We start from the raw sequence: 22,566 nt of genomic DNA on the forward strand, positions 1-22,566 counted from the left end.
TTCACAGCCTCGAGAAGCAGCCAGAGGAAGAAGAAGACGAAAAAAAAGACCCCATAACACCGTGGTCAACCGGATCGAGGGTTCTTGCGTGGCGAATGATTAATGCATTAATCATCGGCTGTTTGGAACGGCTGGCTGCCGCACTCTGGTCGTCCTCGAGGCCGCTCTAGCTGCTGCAGAACGAACCGGGATTAAATGTAGTTTCGTGCATTTGGTGTGGCTCGATTGCTTCGTGCTGAACGTAGCCTCGCGGATGGTTGAGGGCCGTTGCCACCGTGAGATGGGTTGAGGGGGAGGTTTGCATCACCACCAACTGGCCATTTGTCGAGGGAGGTTGTTGGTGTGTTTTTGCTGGTGATCGTGATTAATTTTTTTTTATTATTCTTAAAGCTTCCATCAGGTCATCAGTTGACCAGTGTGCCAAGAAGGAGGAAGATGGAAAATGATTTTCATTTTTTTTCCTCGTGTGGCTCCGTGTTTCGTGATTAAGGTGCCTCTTTTTTGCCAATCAAATTTGAAGGAAAACTATGCATATCGGATCGCTTGCGGCTTGCAATGAATTTTTGTCACCACTTGCGCCGTACTGATTGGTGGGGGTGGTGAATAATGAAGCGCCTGGCGTACCGAATCACGACTCATGATGGGATGAAATTGCACAAAGTTGATGGTAATGTTGATGAAGGTTATGCAAGAGACTTGTTCGATGGTTTGTACTAGGATTTATGGTTTGATTGCATTACTAATGCTTTAGTAGACATACTGAAATGCCAATAGTGGAAAAGAGGAGTCATTTGGATTTTTTGAATTTATTGTTGGTGGTTACGTTTGTTGTTAGCACGCAGAGGGTTTTTAGTGGCAACTCTAGACTCTCTGGTTTATTATAATGCATTATATTTCATGATCAGTTTCTCAACAATTTCTCCACGCGATGGATCTGTCTTCTGAAGGTTCTAAATATTACCTAAATATTCCTTCCATGCAGAATTGGATTTTCATGACCACTTTCTAGAGAAAAGTGAGAATTTTTTATAGAGGCCTAGTTCCTGACAGAACCCTGACGTAGTTACTTTACTTACCGCTGACGGTCCCGAGCCGTCGTGCGCCAATCCGTTATCCCGGCCTTGATGGCGGATGATTCCACGCCATCCTTCAACCTCAATCTGGGCCTACCACGCCTAAAAGGACTTTCTGAGCTATAACATGGCCAGCCCATCGGAGCCTGGCGAGCAAAATTCGCTGCACGACGGTGAGGTAGCCGTACAGTTCGTACAGCTCGTCGTTGTAGCGGCTGAGGAGCCTTCCATTGTCCTTCCACACACACGGGGCCAACAATCCTTCTGAGCATCTTCCTCTCGAACGCCGTTAAGAGGGCGTCGCATGTTTTGGAGTGGCTCCATGTGTCAGAGGCGTATGTGAGTACTGCGACTACAAAATTACGATACAGTCCCAGCTTCGACCGTTGCGACAGATTTTTTTAGGTGAGATGTTTCCTCAGGCTGTAGAATGACCGGCTGGCTGCCATCATCCTAGCGCACAACTCCGTCTTTATGCTGTTGTCGGTACTGACTTTTGACCCGTAGGTAGGTGGAGTTTTCGACGACTTCAAATTTGCGATCACCTATCCGTACATCACTCCCACGTAGTACATGATTTCTTAGTAGGGCCGGTGGTGCTGCCACCATCGATTTGGTCTTTGTCTCGTTAATCTGCAACCCGAGGTTTTCTGCCGCCAGCTCGATCCTTTGATAGGCCTCTGCTACCTGGGAGAGCCGAAGACCAATGATGTCTATATCATCAGCGTATGCCAGGATCTGGGTTGATTTATAGAAGATGGTTCCCGAAGTTTCCAAGTTTAATAGGAGACAGGCGAGCCCATCTCCCTGACGCACTGGCCTTTGATGGTAGCGAAGGATCCTGAGAGTTTTCCATCCACCTTCACCTGGCATGTGGGCATCATGGTTATTCTAACAAGCCTGATCGGTTTGGTCGGGATTCCAAAAGAGCTCATGGTCTCGTAAAGTTTACGCTGGCTATGCTGTTATATGGGGCCTTGAAATCTATGAAGAGATGGTACGTGTTCATCTTCTCCAAGATTTGCCGCGATGGTGAAGATTTGGTCAGTGGTAGATTTTCCGTTTCGGAATTCTGGAAATGGGACAAGCTTATCCTGAAGGATTAGGGAGAATATTTTGTTGGCGGTATTCAAAAGCGTAATACCCCTGTAGTTGTTGCAGTCCAACATACATCCTTTTATGTATATGGGACAGATAAAGCCGAGATTCCCTGGCAGAGTTGGACACCCATAACATTTTTGATGAGGTTTTTTTCTTGGCGATTAGCGTGTAGTTATCATGGATGTACAGTGCCTGCCATTCAGGATGAATTTTCCAGCCAACTCTCCATTGCTAACAAACCCAGTCAGTTCCAAAAGCCCTCTTCTGGTACCTAGAATTTGAACCATCTTAACACAATCCTGCTAAATACAGGTGGAGAAGAGTTGAATTAAAATTAAGTCTCTCCATCGTAACAGAAGAAGTAATTTACAGCGCAGATATCTAGTATTAAGTATCACAAGACAAGATGCTGCTCCGTTACGATTTGCCGTATCAAATAAAAGCAATCGGGATGTTGTTTCACTCAACCAATCAATCTAAATCCGTTGTTCATTATAGCCCATCCCCGGACACAAGATACGGTGCAGCAGTACCTTTTGAACTCTGGGTTGAGCTTGATTCATCCACCGCTTCTTTGCTGGAAGATGCGCGTAAGAAGCACACCTCACCTAATCCCATCCCATTCGCAAATGAAACCGTACCCCTGTCCGGTAACCCAACACTACTCTCCGGGTTCATCAATCCTGTATCAAACCGACAGTATGCACCGGTACGGAACAATTAGCCCAAAGAGCAACGTTAGGGCAAACGAGGTGGATGTAGTGTGTGTGTCTGTGTGGAGGAGATTTATTTACTACAGCTCCACCATCGTGCCCGGTACCGTCTTGTCATTCGATATAGATACTGTGTAACGCAATGCAGTGACAGCTTCAAAGTCACAGGGAAAATCCTTATCCGGAACGCTTTGTCGAGCGAGATGTGATAAATTTCCCGCCCCGGGAGGCTTTTGTAGTGAAAGGGAAAGAGGCCTCGGTGCGGAGCTTTAGAAAATCTCTCTCCCCAAAAAGGGGCGCTTCGTCTGAATACACCCCGGTCCCATTGCAGCCGTGTGTCCATTGCAAACAAAAGGGGTGCAAGTAATTTTCTCGCTCCACGCCTTCTGTGCAGCCTCCGTGTTGCTTGTTGCATCGTCTTCACGTCCATTTTTTCCATAACCTTGATACCGAGGGTGCCTAGTAACGACGGTGCCTGGAATCTAGGGCCCCATTCTCTCGGGCGCGCAGGTCACGTATCGTTGTAACACACGAACAGCGAAATAAAGCCCTTTCGGAACCAGGCCACTGCACACCGTGCACATCTCTGCACACCAAAGTCGTCGCGTTGAATGCAGCGAAAGGTGGCATAAAATTGGAAGGAAAAATCCATTCTCGCAAGCGACTTCCATTTATCCATCATTTACTTGGGTTGGGATTATAAGCACACACACAGAAGCATCCCACCGCCATCACGATCACGTCTTTTAGAATGTTACGCAAACGCTAGAAGCCAGGAAGCCGGGAAACGATACGGAGCGAATGCATAAAAGCTTTCCACCCTAGAATTGGCTATATGTATAGTGTGGCACACACACACACAGGGTCGCATTCTATAGGAGGATGGCGTTTTCGCCTAGATCCACACAACAGCCTACAGGCGCCGATATCAATAGCTGGCAGCGGGTGTTTGCACACACATCCTCGTCACCTTCGGCACCAGCTTCCTACCACTGTTGGGCGGGAGTGGGCATCATCCCGCGGATTTCCCGTACTCTCGTTCGCGTGTTGCATGTGCATTCGCTCGCTCAAACTGGTAGTGGAAAAAGAGAGGGCCTACACACAGCCACACAAGACAAAGTAAGCGAAATGCAATCGATTCATAATCCGCGAAAAGTTGCCGCTTCCGATGTGCTCTGCCTCACTGGTGTGTGTGTGTGTGTGTGTGTGTGTGTGTGTGTGTGTGTGTGTGTGTGTGTGTGTGCTTGGGGAAACTGAAAATCGATTGGGGTTGTTGGAGGTTGCATTGAATTCAACCGACCACCGCGATAAGTAAAAGGAAAAAGGGTAAACCGTTGTGTGTTTGTGTGTGAGTCGGAATTGGTTTTAAAGCTCTAGCGGGGGATATGTCTCGTGAGGGGTCAAGCAAATTCAGATCCAGATATTGAAGAAGCAACAGAAAACCTCAGGTTAGCTAACCGTGCACTAGAAATTGCAGTTCAGAATAGAAGCGCAAGGTGGTTCAGGCGACAACGGCGACGGTCTTCATACGGCAGGACCAGAGTTCAAATCCCATCCGGACCGTCCCCCCGTAGTGAGGACTGACTGTCCAACTACGTGGTATCCGGCAAGTCTAGTAAGCCATTTGATGTCCAGCGTGACCTTAGAGGTCGTTAAGCCAAGAACAAGAAATTGAGAGTTCTACTCCAATAACAACAAAAGTTCTGATAGACAAAGCCAGGACAATTTAATGATTAATGCACACATCGGAGACATATACTAAGTACAGAATTGGTGAAGTTCTTCATAGATGCCATCACAGATTCTAAGAAAAATTTTTGGCCCCAAATTTTTAACGACAAACTCTTCGAAGTTTTGCCTTATTGTTGAGAGAATTAAAGAATCTGCCAGGTTCTAATTGATTCTCATTCATGTCATGAGAATGCAGGAAGACGACTCTGTTGCGTGAAGGCCGCTAAATGGACGTTAGAACATTGAAGGTCCACATTGAAAAGGAGAGTCCGCTAAAGCTTGTTTAGTAAATCTTCACACGGCATGTTTAGGTTTCAAATCCCATTCCGATCATTCTCCCGTAGTGAGGATTTGGATTTTATTAAGTCGTTTATTAGACAGTCAAATTGAAGTTCTTTAACCACCATGTTCAAACATGTTTTGAACTGTGGTCAGACATATTGGTGAGTCGGCGTCTCTTACCGGAAGAACGTTTTGTCTAACAACCTGGCCTGAGTACCAAGTCACTTTCTAGGTCATCCAAGTCCTAAATAGACAAAGATTCAGCAGACTGAAATCTGTTACAACAAAATACATATGAAATTACGTAGAATAAAAACCCATCGATTGGATCGTGTCCCTCCAAATAGGAAAAACAGGAAACACTAACATTCATCGATGAACCGCTATTGATCAAATTTATTACTAAACCAATCACTTGCCGTACAGTTGTACAAACCTCCATCAAGATTTTCCCTCCCAAGTGGTTTTGATGCATTATGTTTGCTCGGTGCAGTTTCTGTAATGGATGAGTAATTGATCCAATCCTGCTGTTCAGCTGAAACCCAATTTTCGCATCGATGTAAAGTGGATCATTCCGATCAACAGCGCCATGTAACAGTGCAACTCTTACTACGCCAGGTCGTCCACCGTCCGCCCGAACGATCGTATTTATTTATTCGTCCTACTCTCTTTACCCACCATTTTCCGGCCGCGCGCTAGCAAATCCGTTTTGAGAAGCGAAAAAAGAACGTGCAAAAATCCGTACACCATATTACGATTCGACATCGACTTACCGCCGACTTACTGATGCTGTCTAAAACTTTACGCGCCACCCCGGCGAAACACGCTGGCCGGAGGTACACCAAACGATGGGTCGCCTCACCCGCCCTAAGCTAGCGAGTTTGGGCACCTTACAGCGATACACAGATGCGCACACCCAGCGGGATAAAACCGACAACATGGAAATGGTACGGCGGATGGCAGCACGGTGGTGTTGCTGCACCTTCGGAGGCTCGGTGAAGCGAAAACTGCACAGATTGAACATTGAAACTCATAAGCTCCAATCAAACGCCTTCCTTCACAGAGAGCGAACGGCACGATGCAAAGAGTAACTTCCACGCAGGTTTTAGTGTCCCCGCGGTACCCAGGACGAGTTTCGCCATTTTCTTCACCCTCAGCTAACGGCGAGGTGGTGGTGCGTGTTGTATTTCTTATTTTGTCAGCATTAACCAATCGCTAGGAAAAGCTCTGTTGCTGGTGTCGTCCTCCGCAGGTCGGTTTTGCTCCGGTGGGGGGATCTGGTAAATATTGCGACAAGCGAACGGCGGATGCTCTCCGGGCAGCGCAATCACAACGAGCGCAAGAACTTATTGGTCATGGAAGGGTTTTTTTTTGTTGTAGCTGGATTCGTTTTGTTTGTTCTTTTGCGCTCGCGGTGTGCCCATGTTGCCACCCCCACTAATGTGCCTCACCCCGGCGAACGGCTTCATGGCGCACAATAAGTGAAGGCTTTGCTGTCTCCGTGGCCGTTTTCGGTTCGGTATAGTCGTCGGGTCGGGTCGGTCGGAACACAAAAGACAAACCCCGGACCCCGGGGTGTTGAAAAAGACGCGAAAACGGTGCCCTGTCTTTCCCATGTATTACTCATATATCACACAATTTATGGGGATTTGCTTTGGCTTTTTTGACTTCTTGTTTGTGTGTGTGTTGAAATGTTTTCCACGCGACACTCAGGTTCTCCCGTTACGGGGCACTTCTTGGTGGAGCCAACTTCTGAGTTGGTTTAGAATTCTCCTGCATACTAGCTCTCTGCACTGTTCGAGTCTTGCGAGTCTTGCACTGCAGCACCAGAAGCGAGCAGGCGAGAAGAACATCATCAACGCCTTTTTTGTTTTGGTTTCGCCGGGCATGCCGTTTTGCAGTGTAGCATCGCAAAACTTGACCACAGACTACTGCGCGGGCTGTGTTCGGTGCGGCATACCGAAACGGCTAGAATTTCATGGTCTCAGGCTTTGGAGTGTTTGGAATTTTTGCGCGCGTTGTCTGGACGAAAGCTGAGCGGCGCGGGTTGACAATTTGTGCACAGCTGGCGTTTGGGAGTTTTCCCATTCTCGCTTTAAGGCCCGGGTTGCATCTTGTGTTACGCGACTGATGGCCAATGATGCACAGTCGGACAGTTTAGGGGTGTCGTGTCAGCTTTCTTGGTATCGGGAGCGGTGTTTTCATGTCGTTCGTGGAACATTAGACGCATTGTTTGTTATTTTTTCGGTGTAAGTTATGGTGTAGACGCTGATCCTATCATGGTTGCTGAAAGCTTGGACAACTATAATACAATTTGAAGGTTATACTTTGAATATGGGAATATTCTTACGAAACAGAATACTATAATAGGGGTTTATGATGACTTAGTTTGAATATCTGGAAAAATTCAGGCAGCTTCCGCCAGACAGTCGAACAGCTTGAAAAGTGTTTGACATTTGATGCATAATTTTCACTGTTTCTTAGCGATCATAAACATCATAAACTTGAAATATTTTTTTGAAGAAATGATGTCCTAAAATTTTATTGCTTAGTCAATATTGGCGCCGGTCTTACATTGACTGTCATTTTATATGGAGATTATGTATCGTTTTAGGAAACGTGAAAACGTCAAAAAACATATTAAAAAACTTACTAAAGTCATCGTAGACCCTAACAGTGGATATTTAGCTAACAATGACCCTTACTTGTCCGATAATCATGGACGATTTAGTTGGCATCGGTATTCGAGTCTGAGTAATCAAGTATTGAATCCTGGCAGACATCAAAAGAACTTGAATATAAGCTTCAAAGAACTAGGAAATAATATCCGAAAACCAACCACTATTTCTTATTAGAAAATAAACGAAACAATGAACATTTTGAAGCTAAACGGTGTTAAACAAAAATTACATTCTCATATACGTAGCCTTCGGTAGCTCTCGTTACGAAAGCACTCCAAAGAATGTTGTCATTCTGTATGTATTCTTAACTTCTTGCATAGATTTATCGCATTAGCAGAGTGTCACATTACACACCTGCAGTGTATTTTTTAACCTTTACAGCAACGCGAGTTAACCTTCCTGTGTATTTTCAACGCAAAACAAGCGAGGAGACACATTTTGCAACGACAATTGGGTCCAGGGTGGTTTGTGTTATTATACCGTTCCACCAATCCTTCGGTTGTTTTCGAACATACATTAATCAATAGCAACGTAAAAGGCTTAAATTGGCTTTAGCTTGTAATCCGGTGGAAAGAAATTGTTTATGGTTTCACTCTGTTTTTCAAACACACTCTCACACTCACCCGTCTATTTTTAAAGTCCCCCAGCTACTCGGTTGCGACGGCAGTATTAGGTTCCCTCAGTTTTCGGTCAGGTCCCCCGATTCAGGGCAGACTATGGGGGAAGACTTCCAAAAAAGGACCCCAACCGGAGCGGCGGTCTTGCTGTTCTTCAACTTGCAACTCCGTTCGATCGATCGATTGATCATTTCCCCTTTCCATTTAGTGTTTCGTCATTCGTGTCGCCCTGTTGCGGCCGCCCGGTACCTCAGTGTTTGGAAAGGGAACGTCTTTCTCTCCCGATGATGATGTAACTCCCGGACCAGGGGGGAAGTTCGTTATATCCAGTACGGTTCGCCAATCGTGCGCAAATCGTGGCTCGATTACGTTCGCCTCGTTAGTGGTGTTTTTCGGATGAAGAATGGACGCGCGCCGCGATGCTGTTTTACGGCGCCGCTGACCTTTGCACCGTGCAGTGCCTCGAAGGGTCCGAACCGTTAGACCCAGACGAGGCCATGCTCGCAGGTACGTTTCGAATGCGTTTCCCGGGGGGGTGAGTGTGTCCGTTTTTATGCAACACGGGATGCTTCGTTAGGGAGTCGTGCCGGTGCTCGTTGTTCCAGCTGTTGTCGAAAGGCCCGTCCAAAAAAAAGGTCGCGCGTCTCCATGCGCGCTGAACTACTTCGAAGTACTGCGAGCAGGGGTGCAACCTGGATGCATGGGCGCACACCTCATGCTAATCATGCATCCCTTGTAAACGCTGGAATCATCCCCCAGGGACCGAGCGCGATGGTGTGAACTATGGCCATCCGCAGTTCAAAAGCACGGCGTTGGACGTGTGTCCACTACAAACGTGGTTCCATCGCTCAGCCGTAACTCGTTCGAGTTGTCTTGGGCCGTCTCGTTGTCTTGGGCCGGGCTCAGCGCACTCCCTCTCTCTCTCTTGAGACATATTTCAGTCAGTTTCACAACGGACACCAGCATGATGCATACCGCGTTGCGTACCTTTTTCTTGTGGCCCCAAAGTTGAGGTGTCAGGTTTCGGCCGTTTGCCGACAAAACGGAGCATACATCGGGGCCGGGTCTCCCGATGGGTTTCCGGCGTTTCCTTCTACCTCCCCCCCATCCTAGGACCTGTTTGGGGTGACGCAACGTGTCGGTTGTTTATTGTTGTCCATCGTGTGACGATGGGTCGTACGGCGGGACGCACTTTCACACCCCGGATTGGCCCTTTTTTCGGAAGGTTGGTGGTTAGGCTTGCTAGATTTTCATTAGGCTAATTTAGACACACCGGTGAGGGTTCACTAATCATGTGGTGCTGGTTGTCGTGCTGTGCTGTGTGCACATTAGGCAGCTCAACGGTAACCGGTAAGTAAATTCTTTACGAGGTCTGGCGTGGTTTAGATGTGCGTTGCGTAGGACATACTCTGGTTACGAGATGTTGGCATGAAACATTGGGACGTAAAAGTATGTTGAGAGAAAGTTGAAGCAATGAGTTATTCCCAATGTGGGGCATTACGGACAATTGAAGTAATTTTCATGTTGATCTCAAGTAATGAATGTTGAATTTGATTGAGTTTTAATTTTCTATGCTCTCAAGTTTACGATATCAGTCCATAGGGGCTATGATCTTTTGGTGTGAAAACTTAGAATTGAAGTCCCATATTACCATTTCTGACTTCCTTGACTCCAAACATCCGTATATGAGTCCTTCATACAGGGAAACAGACCGGAACGGGCTTTGGAGCTTCTGGCATCATTGTGCATCACCTTCTATTTAATATCTTACAAAAATCTTTATTTTGTTGAATTGGCGAACAGCTCAGCTCACAGGTCCTTCCGTGTGAAGTTTGACGCCGCTGTGGCCTCACCACTGGACCGTCCAATATTTTGCCCTATTAAGAATCGAATATCCTATTCGTAAGGCACCGTGGATTATCTTTTTGAATAAAAACCTTATTGTATTTAAGATTCTAAACGTCAACAACTAACCCAACAAATGAACTTGAAGTATCAAAGAATTTCTCCACGCCTTTCTTACCTAAACAATCTTCTGATACACTTCAACCGCACTTCGCAAGGTATCATATCATAATCCTCTCCTCCCAATAAAAAAAAAAACTTTTTCGTTTTTATTTATGTCACATCAAATGCTTGCCTACGTATTCGTTCCACAGACACAGGACCCCAGCAGCTACATGATCGCTTCAACTTTATTTATCTTTGGAAAGTATTATACGCTTTATACGCGGGGATACGGTTCCACGCAGATTTTCGCCGATCGAAAGTTTTGGTTTGCGTCCTCCACTGTCCTGGACGGCGTTTCTGTTTGCTCTGTCACACTATGGGTAAAAGCTGTAAGGCAAACGTAACGTAACGGGGACGAAATAAACTTTATGACAACCAACGTGGCTCCGATGGCACATCTCGATCGTTCCCGTACGGAGAACGTGAAGAAAATGGAGCATCCCCGGGTGAAAAAGTTCAGTTGTTTCCCGAAAGCACCGTAATTGCAGCGCTATTTGCACATCCAGCTAATTACTTTCCGCCCGGTCGGGTGCCATGATGTGAGCCGTTTTGTTTGGGGTGTCCCTGCCAGGACACAAAGCGGTAGTGAGCAAGCGGAGGAAACTGTTTTTCTCTCGTCGCAAACGTCACAGCAAAAATGGGGTTTATTCCATGTGGCCGCTTGCCTTGCGGATCTTTCTCGAAAGAGTTATTTCCATTTTGCCCTGCGCTTGTGGAGCTTGTGCGAGGGTTGAGCTTTTTCCTTCGAAATGCTCTGCCTTCCAGACGTAGGAAAGTAAAACGAAAAAAGGATAATGCTAATAATAAAAATAGCTAGTAGCGAGCTGCTACAGCGACAAGACAAACAAAATCTCGACAAAAGATGAATCCCGATGAATTGTCCGGGCGCAGAAAGCATTAAAGGATTTCGAGGATTCGTATTCGGTGTGTGAGAAAGGGAGACGCACGGCATCGTTTAGTGAAAACTTTGCAGCTTCATTAACATAACATCCGGAACGGGTGTTTTGTGATTTGGTTCTTGTGTCTTCTACTGCTCTCTCCAAACCTCGTCCGAAGCTAAGTCGATCGTTGCGAGAGCATCCTTACACCGGGATTGATGGCATCCTTCGGCAGAAACACCAACGAGAGACAGACCTCGTCCAGCTAATGCTTGGTGTGGTTGGGTACACTTTCATAAATAACCCGCAACGAGCAACCGTCACGTTTCGGTCGAGTCGAAGCCTGACTTTTGCTTTTTTGTGGTTCGTCCTTTTCGAGCTGACCTTCAATGCGTGCCATAACGCTCTAACTGCTGACTGTTGTTATCGCTGCGCCACTACAGACCTTTCGATACCGGATTCCGCTGTTCATTCTCTGTCCTGGCAGTGGGCAATAACGGGTGCTAAAATTAACCGTCATAAACCCTGGTCCATGGTGTGCAACTCGAGAGAAATGCATTTAAGCGAAACGATTCGTCCGAGCGGCAAGTGAATTCGGTCCAAATTTTGCCGTCGTCTGTGGAGCAGCATCGGCCGTCGTCACTATACCGGAAGCGGTGAAAAAAGAAAGCAACTGCCAAATACTTTTGCACACAGTTTCAGGCAGCGAAGGTCAGGAATGGGAAAATTTCCTATTTGGAAATGTTTTTCCACTGCTTTTTTTTCTATTCGCTACCGTTTTTCGCTCTCACGCCTCAAGAAGCAAAAAACAACATCACATCAGGCGCATCCATTCTGGGAAAATTTAGCCCCAAAAGTGTGGACATCGCCGGGGTCGCTGGAAGCGATGCCGGGGTTGGAGTTGGAAAGCTACAACCAGTCGTAATCCTTTCCCGGACACGTTTCGTTGTAAGAGGTGTCCATCCGTGGCAGCGCTCTTGGAGTGCAGGTGGGCGCAGACTTGCTAAACTTGGTTTTGGTGGTAGAGTTAAAAGAAAAAAACAAAACAAGAGATCTCCCCATACACATGTACCGAAATTCTACTGCTGGTGGCTTTCATTTGACCGTGAGATGCGGATCCGGAACATCCTGCACCATGGTGGGCGAATACGCGTGGAATGTGAAGCACGGAAGCATTAGTCAGCGTGTCGAATCGTCCGAAATTCTCCGGAAAAGTTCGAGCGTGGCAGAAGGTCGAATGCTCGAGGAACGATGCGCGCGGAGAGTCCTGACCCATAAATCCGTCAGTTTTGTCTTATATCTCATTTGCAAATGGGTTTTGCTCCATGCACCCCGTAAGGCTCTTATCGCTTCGCTCCCCCAAAAAGTCCTCACGCTGGACTCACGTCAGCGCGCAGCCGATAGTTGTGTGTTTTCCGGCGCACTTCTTCCGAGCCATATCTCTAGAGCCGTTTGGAGGAAAAGTATTTCTTCGCCGAAATGCTTCCACCGAAACAGCTTGCCGTTTTGGACGAGGAAGCTTTTCGGTGGTGAGCCTTTTTCGGCTATTTACGACACACGATGGCTATGGTTTGTTGCAGCAGCAGCAGCAGCAGACCCGGCTGGCTACAACTTTACGGTGCCAGAGAGCACCGGAGTTTTACGATTTCGGGCAGGGCAAGCGAGTGGAGGCTTAATTTGATGTGCCTCCACTGCAAATTGTGCCTTAAATGCAGAAATGTTTGCTACTTAGGGTTGGTCCGGGTACGGTGGCTTAACCTACGCGAGGTCGTTTTGTGTTTTTTTGTCTGGTTTCCTAAGGGTGATAAGGTTTTGTTTGGCTCCGTTTTTGTACGGAATTGCTATGTAGATGTAGATTCGTATTTTGAAGATAGGCTTTTTACTAGACGGAAGGTAATTGTTTTCTCCGGTTGATCATTTTATGTTGTTTATTTAACCTTATGATTAGCTGGTCTTGCTGGCAATGGGGGTTATTTTTACAAATTAGTCTATTTTAGTTGAAGATCCGTATAGTGGTCCACATGGGGTGAGTTGGGTCAGTTTTTATGGATATGTTAAGACTTAAGCTGTGCTGTTATGACATCCCTTTGGAAACGTTCTTCGGTGGGTTTCAATTATTCGTTGAATGGCCCACTCCTTGATCGAAAATGCTGCGTTAGAGATTTAGGTTTGCTGCTTGGCGGCATCGCCCGCCCTAGGGTGATCAGCTGATAAGCCTGTTGAAACACCTAGTGCATGGTCTCGACGACACGGTCTCGATTAAGACATTGTACCTCTCCTTACTGCAGTCTATGCTGGAGTATGCATCTGTGCTGTAGTGGCCTTCAGCAGCACGTCGCCTGGCTCCCATAGAGTCCGCAAAGAAACGCTGACGCTACTTTCCAGACTTAATCTATAAGTCCCGGCAAGATCGCTCCCTGTTGTACCACTGCTTGACGTACAGTTGTACTCGTTTTAGTTCCTATGATCTCTTTTTGGTTACGTGTCGAGAATTCAACGCTTTTTGTGATTGCTTTGAGCCGTATATGTCGTGTCTTGCGTTTTTAAATGGTATCCGCCCTGGGCGTCTTATCACTTATTGACAACCCAGACAATTTAAATTGAGAACCCTCCAACTACTGAACTTAGGTGGGAGTCTAAAAAAGTGATCGGTTAAATTATTCTTTTTATTTATATTTGAAAATGATGACAGGTCAACAATGTATTATGAATTCGAAAATAAGAGAGCTTTCGCTTTAAAGTTGAAGTTGCACTGACAATTTTCTACTTTGTTTTTTTTTACGGAACAATAACACTTACCTAATGAAGTGAGTGACTGGAGTTTAGATGTGAAATCTAATATTCATTAGTGCCCAGATCAAACCATCGCCAACAAACATTGCTGACTGTGAAAATCATACATTCTTTCCGACTCTGTTCTCGTGTTCGAACTCGAAAACGTCTATCGTGCACAAAAAAGCAAGAACCTCTTCGCCATCCCAGTTCCACTTAGCTTTTGGTTTTTGCAATCAAAGTTTTACTTCAATTTCAGGTCTTGCCCTGATGAACCGTGCCCAAAAAAAACCTCCCTTTCTGCCTAAAACCCTCTACATTCACGTAGGCGAAAAGAGAGATGTATGTGTGTGTGTGTGTGTGTGGGTTTTTTTGGTTTACTGCCTATCCAAAAAGGACACAGTGAAGTACACGTTGCGGTTCAACTCCTCAGTCATGAACCGTTGCAAGAAATGAAAGACGAAAAAAACTCCAAACGCCTGTCGTTTTGCTGCCATGCTTTTTGGGATATTTTTTTTTGCTGTCTCCTAGCTCGATTTTGGTTCGTTTTTATTCAATTTATCCTGGTTGGAGCTACATTTTTCATGGGTTTATCCCGCTGTATGAAGGAGCAGCAGAAGAAGCGTACCATCTCGACCTCACGTTATCTCTTCGCCATGGAGTGGAAGGAAGCAAAGGAAGGAGAAAGTCGCGCGAGCACACATTGTGGGGCAAGGTCAGCCGTAACCGTAACGTTATATTTCACGGGATTCTCCAATGATGCCCCTCTCGGGGAGCGCCTTCTGGTCACAGCTCTTGCACTGCGCTGTAAGTACAAGCGAAATGGAATGATCGCGGGAATCGGTTCACATGATGGGGGAGTGTGTCAGAGACCACACAGCGCGCGAGTGTCGGTAAGATAAATTCAGCCGATATATTGGGAAACGAGAAGAAAAGCGCACGATGGGAGACGGAGCTGGTGAGACCAACGTGACCGCGAAGGCGAGAAATACCTCGACAGCCAAGGCGCACTGATTCATCGCATTCTGCCATCCCCCACACCCCGAGGGTCTTACGGCTCGAGAAGCGGAAGGAGATTGCGGGCAAAAAAAAAAAAACCACGACACACGAGGGCGAGTTGAAACAACATTTTGACACAAATCCTGACCATCCATAAAGTACAATATAATCTGTCTCGGTTGGCCTGGTTGTTGGGTTGGTTGCGGTGGAGCGTTGTCGACTGATGAACCGTTCGCTTTAACGCCGGTGTTAATGGCATTCGCGACGGTTGACGGCCTCTTGTCGTTTTGCTCCGGCATTAAGCTTCTCCACGAGGACTTCACGTACGGGTTCGGCCGGTGCGAATCAAGTGCAACACTCTGCATCACCACCGACATCACGGGGGGGGGGGGGGGGGGGAAGAAAGTAAAAAAAAAAATAAATCTCATCCGTCGAGTGGAGCGGATCAGAATCAATCGCGGGTCGGGTGCGCGAACTTCGTGGTGGGCAGCTATTTTTTTTTTCGTAGGAGACAGTTGAATATATTTATTTGGGCTTGTGTAGTTGGCAAAACACAGAACCCTGTTTCCTGTGTTGCGTTTTGTGCTTTGTTTTCTGCACTAATCCGACGGTTTTGTGCCCGCTGGGTAAAACATGTGTTTGTGCGAACGAACACGCTTGCTGTTATGCCCCGTAATGGCGCACACTTTGCGATGCGACCGCCAGTTTCGGAAGCCCACCAACAACGTGGCGGTGTGCATATGGCGTCATGCGTGCGTGGAGTTTTGTGCTGGTTGCCGCATTAAATCGCCTTTATCTGCTGCTGCTGGGACAGTTGATTGTAAATCCGTATCGTTGGGTTTTATTCACTTCTTTAATTACCTTTGTTTTGTACGGCTGTTTCTGCTGCTGACTGCTCGATCGGAATGGTCATGATCGCGCATGGAAGAGATCGTTACAGCAGGAATTACATTTCTTAGCCGACATTAAGCAGTAATTCGTCTGATGAAGCATTAAACCGTCTCGCAAACGGTTTCTGGACATCGCTGAGATTGAAACAACAATCATGCCGGGTCATCTTAACCCGGTAATGGACCACCTGGAGTTTTGCGAACAGCAAACGAAAAGCCATAGTGGGACGACACATGAGCTATCTCTTCAGCTGTGATAAACCGTTCGCATAATCGGTTTGAGATAAATCCAGAGTCAGAAAATTAGCCTTCCACCAGCCTGTCGTGTCCTGCAGTTTGCAACACCGTCAAACGCTAATGGACCCAAGAGTGTGCTGGTTTATGAATGAAGCAGCAAGAAATTGCAATTGCTAAACAGAGCGCACTGAAATCGCATTAAGTTGATAAATGGTCTTTGTATCGAACGCAGTGGAGAGTATTTTCAGCATGGTGCGGTGCAAGTGTAATCGGTGTACGCTTCGCTGAACCCGTTTCGAGCTCGAGTGGCACTTGCTGTTTGTTCTTAAGATGCCTGATCAGATCTTCTAATGGAATGCGAGGAAAGTGCATTTGATTGTAAATAGACTTTTTGGCGAAAGTGACCTTAAGTAGAAGGTAGAGATGAAACAACCCGTGGATGGAAGGTAGCAGAGTGCAATGAATTTTTAAAGTACAGGATCAAAACGGGTTGGAAAATGAGCTCTAATGTGCAAATAACTGTATTAGATTAAGAAGTTGAGTAGTACTCCTTCAGAAAAGGTCATGACGTGACTGCAAAACTTTTGTCTTCAGTGCTAAATAAGTTCGACTGTTTGGGAAGCGAAAATGTTCTACTAAATTTGAATAATTTTTTTTTGTCATTTAGAGGAATGTTTCTCACTGTAGGCACCTTAACATCCCATCTCGTCAAAGTACCAAATTAGATTAAAAACGGAAAAATCTATCCATACCGTTTCCCACGTAAGTAGGATTGACTGGGCCATCCAATGTCCTAGATTAGACTTGTTAATACCACGTATTTGGATGATCAGTCCCTACTACGAGTCCGGATGGAATCTGCACTCTGGTCCTGCCGTGTGAAGACCGGCACCGCTTTCGCCTCATCACATGTGATTGATTATCCTGTTACGGATAAAATTAAGTCAAGAAATGCCAAAGATCAAGATCGACCAAGACCTTTTGAAGTTGTAGAGCCAAAGAGGTGGAAGAAGAAGACTTGATCTAAGGAATCAGGTGCACTCGTAAGATGCCAACTTAAACATAAACAGGAGCTTCGACATAATAGATGGACGCTATTAAATGTATTGATGGAATATATTCTATCAGAGGGTCTTAGAAAAACACTTAATATTTCACAGTAAATCAAATCTGTATCTCAGTACCTGCTAATGTGTGAATATTTGTCTAATCGATTTAAAAGTAATTTTCAAAGTTGCTAATTCCACTTCAACTCACCTTGTGTGGCGCAAGAAAATTTGTTGATGCAGCAAAGCAAGCTCCAGGCCCGCATATAATCTTAATCTCATTGTCACTTTTAGAGCGGCATGCAGATTGCGAAAGTCGCCGCCACTGGAGGCAGATTCCAGCGCCGATTCGAATCGAAGCTCTGTCTATCTGTCTGCCGTGCGTGAATATCTACCGCACACGACACATGCTCTGGTACGCTTCTTACGCAACCGTACGTATGTGGGGAGGTTAAGTAGAAAAAAAGGCCAGCTACTAGCAGAAGCATTTAGACGTTATTAGGTTTTGTGTGCCATGGTGTGGCTTAGCGTGGAGTGCCTCACCTTCGCCGGCACGACACGCCGACGTTTGCCACCGGTGTTTAGCTGACGGTAAGGTAGCTTTTAGCCTTCCTTAGCAGCATCTCCGGCGGGCAATAGCAGACGGATTAAATCGAAGAAAAAAATAGCATACACACACCTTGCATCTATAACAAATCCTAGATCTCTTCATCTTCATCGCGATAGACGAGGCGAGCTGTGTGAGCTCTCGTAACCGAAGAAGAGACATCGAAGAAAACAAATCACCAACCAAAGCCACAGAACACACTGCCATGGCCTCAAACCGCTCCTTCCTTTCCTTCGGTGGCTCCTACGGCGATGGTGTCGAATATGCTCATTTTCTAATTGAGGTTAGCCAAAATAATATAAAATCTCCCCCCTCGCCCGGTCCGGATCGTGCTTTGAGGTTGGTGGTTTTCGTGAAGTGGTTTCGGGAGATGTAATTACGGATTGGCCACGGAGTTACAGGACGGAGATTATCTTCACCGTGATGTGGTTGAAGCGAACGCTTTAAAAAAAAAGGAAGCTTCCATGCGAAGGAGTGAGAGACCCTTTTCTCGCACTCGGCGCGAGGCCTTGTGCGATGTGACGATGATCGGTGAGTTGATGATAGACTTTCGTTTTCTTGCTGTTGGATGAACGCACATAAGCCTCCTCTCACAGCCCGTGTGAGACGAGAACTCTCATCTGGTGAGCTGAAAGATTTTTCGTACCCGTACAAGGTGAGATCCTAATTGGAAGGCACCCCATACTCCAGTACTCCCACGGAGCTCCACATTTTGTAAACCACCAGCCTACAAATGCTACAAATTGAGGTAGAGCGCGTCGTGTGTTTTCTCACGACATCAAATTATAGAGGAGCCGCGAATGTTATGGCCAATAGGTACAACGTGGCGAGCGTTTTACTTCGCGTACGTCCTTCAGAATGGGGTGCCGGCCATGCCTTACTCCTAGTGTATGGGGCGTACCTTCCAGAGTAGGCAACAAAAAAAAGCTCTAATTTATGCACGATTCCATTCGCATGCAGCTTTTTTGTTTTATTTCTGTGGAGAGTTGCAGCATAAACCCGAAAATTCGTGCATCCTCCAAATATTGGTAGAGAACGTGTAGGTAGACTCGGAGTCGGTCGAGAAAACTCGCAGCACCGAAAAGCGATTCCATTAGTGAGGGTGACTTAAGAGCGAACCTAATTTTCGTCTGCTCTGTGCAGGCAAGGAAAGCAGAGCAGACCGGAGCGGGGCAGAGCCAGTCGTTTGCAAATTAATCATTTTCGGTGCCTTCTCTGTCACCGGTGCGCTTTGTTGTGTGCTGCTGGTGGTGTCTGGTAAGGTAGTTGAATGCAGTTTTCGTTCTCCATTTCCAAAATAATAGCAAGTCCGTTCGGCGGCTCTCTGCTTGGCAGGACCCATTCTAATGTCGGTGTAATTACCCATAATTAATGCTCCCGGTTCGGTCGGTCGGACGGTGACGGTTATTTAATTACTAGGGCTTGGAGTAAATAAAACAAGAAAAACGGAAAACAAATCGTGGAAACCACACCTTGAACTATATTATTTTTTGGCTGGTGTTTCGTTACCTTAGGTGTCTGGAAAGTTCAAGGAAATGTACCAATGCAATCTTTGCTCTCCGGATAAAGTAAATAATGCTCAGACAAATCGAACGCAATATGGTGATTTATGCTCGTCGAGTGGCGAGCTTCAGAACCCTTAACCCTGTACAACCTTGCCTTTGTCTTGGTGGTTTTTGGTCGAAAATGAGGTGTGCACACAAAACGAGGGCAACTTTAGCACCTTGGGCATAATGGTAAGGCAAACAAATTGCAAAGCATGTGGCTGTGCACAATGTGCATAATGCACATGCACAAGGTTTGTTTGTTTCTTTTTTACCGGTCACTCTACCTCTGCAAGCACAGGGCCTGGGCTAAGGGTAGGTAGAATTCCAAAGCTTAAGATTAATATAACCTTCCCGGAACAAGAACCCAGCTATTTGAGTGTTAGGAACAATATGTGATTTTGTTCCTTACCGCTTCAATGCTTACGGTGCTAGAAGTGTGAAAAAGGAATGCAAATACACCACGCTATCTTGTCCAAATGCTCAGGACCTAATGCCTAGTGCTCAGGACCTAATGCTTGTTTTCTTAGGAATTATTTGATTATTCTCAAACATCGCATTGGTATCTTCACATCGGCTTGGTCCCATGCCGTAAGATCCTCGAGCGAAGAATCAGCAGAAACTATGCGCCAGATAATAATTATATTTTCATTTAGATGTCAATCCGTTTTCCGCTTCTCGAATCACAGAAGGGGGGGGGGGGAACTCTACGCTCAAATCCTTACCCTTTTTGCCTGATTTAGTCCCTTCCACCCTTTCGCCCCAAAACTCACATCCAAATCGAGCAATTTACGTCTGACTTTCGGCGGCAACACCGGGCTGTGTGTCTGGATAATATGGCGCTGCGAGAGCATAATAAATTTGGATCCAATCTACGAAAATTTGCTGGCAGATTGATTTGGCTCTTACGATGATAATCACATTAAAATGCTAATAACTCCGGCGAGCCGAGGAATGCGAGCGAATGCTTCGGTCACGGCACGCAAAATACTCTCTCGCACACCGCGACAGACAAAACGCGAACCGTTCGGGATGACGATTCACGGATTGTATGTATATTTCGCTTCCGATATGATATACTCCCCCTCCGGGTACCTACCATACCGGGGAGGTGTGTGGTACGATTTCCCGTGTCCATTTCGTGCTGTGTCCCCACGAACTTGACTGCTTGGAAAGGAAGGTTACGGTTGATGGGTGGAAAAGCTGCGCTAGGGAATGCCCATGCCCGGGGAGGAGAACTAAATTTAGACAGCTTTCGGACGGGCGTGACGTGACAGGATTCCGAGATATTGGCTAGCTTCACGTCAGTCAGCAATTATAGCGCGGCTGATACTGGTTTTGCCGAGCACAGAAGCGTGTTCGAGCGTATGCAGGCGTAATAATTGTAGCTTGGAGTTGGTGTTCCTTTTATTTTTTGTTACTACAATTCTTCCGATCTTCTGGATATAGTTTTGTTTCGTATATCTTTTCATTTTTCTTTATCTCGATTTTCGTTGCAGATGATTCGATGCGCGTCTAGGAAACTCGTTCGTGCGGAGCAAATTTTAGCGTGAGCATTTTGGACGTCGATTCAGGTGAGTGATATTAGGATTAGCATATGTATTGTATTGTCCGATTTGTATTTTTGGAGTAGTTTGTCTGCTCAGGAAGCAGCAGCCTGCATTCGATCTACTACATTGGCATTGGTTGTACAGTTTTGTTAAAAAAATATGGAAACTTTGATTTGGGTTGAAGTTTTCCTTAAAATCTGTGCTAAATCCATTAAAGGAAGCTGGTCGGACAGGTGATACACTAGTCCAATCCTCATACAATAGGACCAGGGTTCAAATCCCATCCGTACTGCTCCCCTCTTGATGAGGAAAGACTATCCTAGGTTATCAGAAATTCCAGTAAGTAGCTCTTCGATGTCCGGAGTGACCAGTTGATCGAAAGGCCAAGAGGAAGAAGAAGCCTCTTAACGATGCACTCACTATATTCCATAATAGAGGAGATGCAGATGTGAAAATCTATGGTACACAAGGGCTTACCATATCCAAATGGTAAGCTGTGGGATGTGAAGCTGACAATAAGAACAAATCTTGAGATGAGTTGCTCCTTGACTGTTTAGCTCACAAGTTTTCCAAATCAATTGAGGTCGCAGTCATTAAAGTTAAGGCTACATTACAGACTTGGTACTAAAACCGAAATAATTGGGGAGACGGATTAACTCATGCTTAGCAGTTTCATTGTCCAAACAAACGTTTAACCCGTGTTTCAAAATCAGAACCTCAGCATGGCACACATTAAAACAAAGCAATAATAATTTCTATTACGTCAACGTATCGACACAAGGATCACTGTCCAACGTTGGCGCTTTAATAGCCAACTAATAAAAATGATACGTCCATCCAATGGTTATGATAATGTATATTGCATCATGTGCATTTGTGAACGTGAACGAGAATTGAATTTCGTCGTTTATCTTAACGCCCCGAACGTTTACTTGCTTGCCCGTCACATTCCACGCTCGGTAAATAATTGTCTCTTGCCCCAGCAGTCTGCAACACTGAAGCCTGGGAATCGGGCAGGGTGTTTGCACGTACAATATTCGCCCAAACAGCAACAACAACCAGCTAGGCAGCACCGCAGAAAAGAAAGGAAACTTCGATTCCTCCTTAATCCATCAGACACACACACACACGGGAAGACGTGCCTGTGTCGGGTAAGACACGGACCCAACAATGAAAAAAAAAAAGAACCATAAATCACTCCCATCTCTCGTACGCCGCTCTGGTCGAAGGGGTCGCACAGCTGAGCTGCATAATCATTTAAACGTCGCGCGATCGGGTGCGTCGCGGTGCTCGGCGCGGCAGTCGTGGTGGAGTAAAAAAGGGCAAAAAGGGAGTTACTCTTGCAACCGCAGCACTTATGAGTACGCGCTAAATGTTATTTTAATTTGAGCAAATCCGTCAGTTTGTTTCGGCTGTTGGGTGGTTGGGACACGGTTCGTTTTGTCACTCGCTGCTTTTGTTCGCAAGTGATCAGCCTCGCTCGCTCTCTGCACTGTTGTAGCTCGGCTCGGCGTCGTCGTTTGTCTTGCTAGCACTCCAAGCAGCATCGGGTCTTGGAGAATGGTTGGAACGGCAGCTTCGCAACCAAGGGGTAGGACACAGGAAATCTCCCGTACGGGAGGCAATAACATAAAATAGACATTACACACCGTGCATTGTTGATCGCACATGCAGCAGCCGCAGTCGCAGCAGCGTGCCGAAAAGGAAGAACGGCACTACGGACCAGCAAGAACGGAAAAACCAGCGGGTGCAGCAGCCGTTCATTCCCATTGAGCAATAATAACGGTTGCCATTTGTTTTGTTGTGGCTCGTTGTTGATGATATAAAATGATTAA

General features: G+C 46.2%; 2 protein-coding genes across 7 annotated transcripts in view; both read right to left on the bottom strand.

Annotated features, from left to right (window-relative positions):
* LOC126568591 (longitudinals lacking protein-like) overlaps positions 1–8,237 on the bottom strand; it is a 105,189-nt gene extending 96,952 nt beyond the window's left edge. Inside the window, exon 1 of the mRNA XM_050225091.1 lies at positions 8,233–8,237. The gene's annotated coding sequence lies outside the window, so the exon portion shown is untranslated. The remainder of the gene's footprint in view (positions 1–8,232) is intronic.
* The window catches only part of LOC126568525 (ADP-ribosylation factor-like protein 5B), a 241,679-nt gene that overhangs the window by 13,382 nt on the left and 205,731 nt on the right, over positions 1–22,566 (bottom strand). The gene's annotated exons all lie outside the window — the stretch shown is intronic.

Source organism: Anopheles maculipalpis, chromosome 2RL (assembly GCF_943734695.1).
Source record: "Anopheles maculipalpis chromosome 2RL, idAnoMacuDA_375_x, whole genome shotgun sequence".
Classification (NCBI taxonomy): domain Eukaryota; kingdom Metazoa; phylum Arthropoda; class Insecta; order Diptera; family Culicidae; genus Anopheles; species Anopheles maculipalpis.